Here is a 5,706-nt window from a genome sequence, read left to right on the forward strand (position 1 = left end):
TATATATATATTTCTGTTCTGGGGCATAAATTTAATTTTATTTTAGCTCTTTATGCAAAATATTTTCTTCCAGAATATACAGATTTGGCATCTTAGTTCTTTTTGCAAAAGCTGGATTTTTGGTCCAGTCTTGTTTTAAGACATAGAATAATTATTGAAGGTTATTTTGTTTTGTACAAATATGTTGTATTTTTAAATCTTTCAGTACTGTCTTTCTAGCTTGTTAAAATTTTAGAATGTTATTTCTTGTATTATTTCTTCAAATATCCCAACATGATCAATTTGCTAATGACTATTACCAATTTTATTGTCATTGTTTCCTTCATTTAAACAAAGACATCAGATACCTGTTTTATGTACTTATCAACTTATGTGAAAAGGGTAAGCATGTGCTTTACATATCTGAAAAGGGTTGTTAAAATTGTAATCTTGTATTCTGAAAGTACTTATTATAGATACCGTTACTACATCCTAAATTGGAATTTCTACATAGACAGCATCTCATTTACTTCTACAGGTATCTTTAAAGTCCAAGAAAGTGTCCTATTCGGTTGATTTTTTTTTTTGAAATGTTTGCATTCAACAATTTCTGATTCATTTCTTTCCATGTGGATAAATTTTCTCTCTTTATATTCATCAAAGTAAGGTTTCTGCTCTGTCATGTAAGGAGCTTAGAAGTTACCCATCCATATTAACAAAGAATAAAAAGCTCAACAAACTGAAAAATTCAGAGAAAAAATTCAGAGAAGTCAGATCCAATGAAAAACTGCTGTTCCCTACAAACTTGAGGGACAGACAGGCAGATACAGGTAATCACAACATAACTGTGGAAAAAAACCACTAACAAAATTCACCACAAGGATGAATGCTAAGGTAGGAAAACAGGAAATGTAATTCATGAATTGCTGAAGGTTCTATAATGGACAAATCTGAGAGTTAGAAATTTCAGGGTGAGCCGGTAATAATCATTTTCCCCTCCACACATATACTTTTGTGTTTTACCTCTAGGATTGTTACTATGTCCTCACAGTTAATATGAGAAAAAAAATATTCCCTTGTGCTTCTAGCAGGGGGAAGGTAAAGGAAATTACTTTGGAATATATAAGAACATTTTATACTTCTGAACACCACCTATTATAAGGAGAAACTTTTACAAGTGTTTAACTTGGTGAGTTTTATTAGAGCCTAGCATAATTAGGGGAAGGATAATATGTACATCGTGGATAAAAAAAATGTGACTCTAGCCCAATCTAAATATAGTAACTCACCTAAAGAGGGAGAAAAATCTAAGAAGCATTATTGAATTTCTCAGGTCAGGGTCATAGACTCACTATAAGACAGAACAAATGATGGTACTACAAAATGCTTTCTTCACAACTTGCAAATTATTGCAACACTATTAAAGGTCTATTTATCCCAGTTCCTTTACTAAATATATCATATACAGGTTCCAATAAAAATACAAGTCAAGTTCTAAAGTAAAAACATTTTGAAGAGAATAAACGAGCATTGGATCCAAAAACAGATATAGAAAATATGTTAAATAGGTTAAAATATGTTAAATAGGGTAAAAATATGTTTAATAGGTTAAAAATATTTTATTAGTAAACTAAAGAGTTTAAAGCAAAAATTGGACTACATGCAAAAACATATCTAGTGTAAGAAGAGATATGGATGCTTTTTAAAAATCAAAAAGTAATACTAGAGGTCAGAAAAACTAACATAAATAAAGAACATCTTTGTTAGGCTTAAAAGAAGACTGGACATGGTTGTGGAAACATTTTTTTTTCACTTAGGCATATGGCAATAGAACTTCCAAAATTGAAAAACAAAGAGAAAAAAAATGGGGAAAAACAGAACAAAATATGCAATAATTGTGGGAAAATGACAAAACTTTAAGAATACCAGAAGGAGAAGTAACAACAGAATATGAGATATATCTAAAGCAATAATGACTGAGAATTTACCCAAATAAGTATTAGACATAAAAGTACAGATACAGAGAGTAGAGAACACTAAGAAAGATAAATGGCAAAAAACACATGTAGGCATACCACGTTCAAACTGCAAAACATAAAAATAATGACAAATCTTAAATACAGCTTAAAAAATAAAAGGAGACACTTTTCAAGAAATCCAGAGGGAAAAATACCTCATTTATAGAGAAGCAAAAATAACCATTACTTCCAGCTTCTTAGAAATTATATAAGCAAAAATACAGAGTGAAATGTACAGTGTTGAGAGGAAAATATAAATATGTAGAGGTCTATACACTGCAAATATCTTTCAAAAATGTAACATAAATAAAGGCTTTCTCAGACAAACAAAAATTGAGGGAATATATGGCCAGTAATTCTGTTGCAGAAAAGATTTAAAAAGAAATTCTTCAGAGAAGGAAAATAATGTTAAGTTTGGAACATCAGATCTATACACAGAAAAAAAGAACTCAAGAGATGGATAGTTTAAGGTAAAATAATAACTTTTACTTTTTTATTTTTAATTGCTGTAACAAATAACACTCTTTTCAATATAACAATAGCTAATATGTATTTGATTATTTTTTTAGTCAGCTTTTGTATTGTTGTGGCCCAAATATCCAACCAGAACAATTTAGAGAAGAAAAGTATATTTGGAGCTCCTGGTTTTAGAGTTCCCAGTCCATAGATGGCCAATTCCATTGCCCTGGGCCTAAATGACATAGCACATTCTGAGAGAAAGACACAGTTTCTCAGTTTATGCAGATGTTAGGAGGAGGTATTGAAGAGGCCTCAGGAAGACACCCACTTCCAGGGCACATCCTCAGTGACCCATCTCCTTCAACTCTGTCTAACCTACCTAGATTCACCACGTAGTCAGTACATTTAAACCAGATGGACAGATTAGTTTATAACTCTCATAGTCCACTCATTTCACTGCTGAATATTTTCACATTAACAAGAGCTTGGGGGGAACACTATATAACACTATATATGAAGATGTGTGTGTGTGTGTGTGTGTGTGTGTATGTTTGTTTGAAATGCAAGGGATGGGAAGAAAAAATTAGGAATCTTAATTTTGTACTTCTAAGGATTGAACCTGGAGCCTTGTGTGTGCTAGGCAAGTATACAGCACATTGTGTCACATAACTAGCCCAGGAATATATATTTTCTAAGGTACTGAAAATGCCTGAGAAGCAGTATAGTATTACTTGAAAATGGATACAGATTAGTGGTAATTGTCTATACAAACAACAAGAAAACCACCAAAAATGTTAAAAAATATAAGTGATATGCTAAGAAAGGAGAGAAAAATGGAATCATAAAATGCACAAAGGGCATAAAATTATGCAAGACAAAGACATAACAAAAAGGAAAATAAATTAAAAAATAGTGACAAATGATTAGAGTAGAAATAGTAATAAATAATTAAAATACATCAATGATTACCTTAAATGTAGAGGCTCAAATACACCAACTTAAAATCATAGTCTGTGAAGAGTGGATACTGAAAAAAGACCCAACTTTTGTTCATTAAAAAATAAAAAAACACTTTAATTGTGAAGACATTTAGATTTAAAAAAAAAGGGATGGAGAAACACATGACAAGATAACATTAACCAAAAAATAAATGAGTGGCTGTAATGATTTCAGAGAGGAAGAGTTTGGAGAATGGAAAGTTAACATGGATAAAGAGGGGCACTGCATGACAAAGATATCAACACTACAAGAAGATATGACAATTCTTAATGTATATGCACCAAAAACCAGAATATAAAAACATATGCAGGGCTGGGGTTGTAGCTCAGTGATAGAGTGTTTGCCTAGCAAGTGTGAGGCACTGGGTTCAATTCTCAGCACCACATATAAATAAAGGTCCATTGACAACTAAAAAAAATAATAAGAATATTAAAAAAAACCATACCTGTTAATACCTAATAAAATTGTATGGTAAAATAGATGAGTTCTCTTAGCTGAATATCTCAAACCTTCCCATCAAAATGAATAATATATCCAGTAGCAGAAAATTAATAAATAGTTCAACTCAACAATACTATCTATCAGTGAACAGTATCTAATGGTCATCAATAGAGTATAGATTATATGCTTTTCTCAAGTTATGTGTAACATTTACTAAGGTAAATTCTGAGTCACAAAATGTACTTTCACAAATTAAAAAAATATATAAATCATACAGCATCTTCTCTCAGACACAATGAAATTAATCAATAAATTAATAACAGAAAAATACTTGAAAATCTGAAATACTTGGTGATTAAGCAATCCACTTCTAAATAACACATGGGTAAAAAGAGAAAGCTTATGATAAATTTTTAAAATATTTTGGACTAAATGAAAAAAATACAATTTTTCAAAATTTGTGGAATGCACAAATGTAGCGAGTACTTAGAAATGAAATTATAAAAAAAGAATGCATATGTCAGAAAAGAAGAGCTCAACCATCCAAACTTTTATTTTAAACACACACACACACACACACAAATAATATAATTCAAAGTAATCATAAGAAAGAAAGAAGAAAGAAAGAAAGAAAGAAAGAAAGAAAGAAAGAAAGAAAGAAAGAAAGAAAGAAAGACCAGGATTAAATAAAATCAAAACAGCAAAACAATATGTATAGAGAGAGAGACAAAGAAAAAGTCTGGTTCATTAAAATATAAATAAAATTGACAAATCTTCAACCTGGCTAAATAAAAAAAAAAGAAGTAAAAATTACTAATAAAAAAATGAAGGAGAGGGCACCACTACAGATACCATGGACATTAAAGGAATTATAAGGAAATATTATGAATAACTGTATTTCCACAAATTTTTAATCTACATAAAAATAGACCAATTTAAAAAAAAAATCAGCCCACATCATTAAAATCAAAAATTATTATAAGAAGAAATAGACAATTTGACTAAGCCCATATCTACTAAATTATTATCAATTTTCCAAAATAGAGAGCACAAAGTCCAAATGAGCTCACTGGTAGATTGTACCAAAATTTTCAGAAGGAAAGTATATCAGGTCTCTATAATCTCATCCAAAGGATAAAATTGGAGGGAGTAAATATCTCCTAAATTATTCTATGTGGTCAGTTTGGGCCTGCTTTATAAACAGACAAAGTTATTACTAGAAAACATAATTCCAGACCAATATCTCACATGACCACAGGTACAAATATCCTCAACAATCATTAGCAAATCAAACTCAGCAAAGTACAGAAATAAGTATAAACCACAACCATATGGAATTTCTCCCAGATACACAAGGCTGGTTAAACAATTTTTTTTAAGTTGTAGTTGGACACAATACCTTTATTTTGTTAATTATTTTTTTATATAGTGCCAGAATCAAACCCAGTGCCTCACACATGCTTTGCAAGCACTCTACCACTCAACCACAACCCCAGCCCTGGTTATGTATTTGAGAATGAATTAATGTAATTCATTGTATCTATATGCTAAAGTAGAAAAATCACATGCTTATATCAACAAGTACAGAAAAATCATTTGACAAACTTCAACATCTTTCATGACAAAAACCTGCCAATAAGCAAGGAACAGAGGAAAAGTTCACCAACTTGAAATAGAAAATTTACAAACAGGGATGGGGTTGTGGCTCAGCAGTAAAGCACTCGCCAAGCACGTGCAAGGCCCTGGGTTTGATCCTCGGCACCACATAAAAATGAATAAATAAAATAAAGGTACTGTGTCCAACTATGAC

The sequence above is a fragment of the Marmota marmota genome, unplaced genomic scaffold, assembly GCF_001458135.2.
Source record: "Marmota marmota marmota unplaced genomic scaffold, marMar, whole genome shotgun sequence".
In the NCBI taxonomy this organism is placed as follows: Eukaryota; Metazoa; Chordata; class Mammalia; order Rodentia; family Sciuridae; genus Marmota; species Marmota marmota.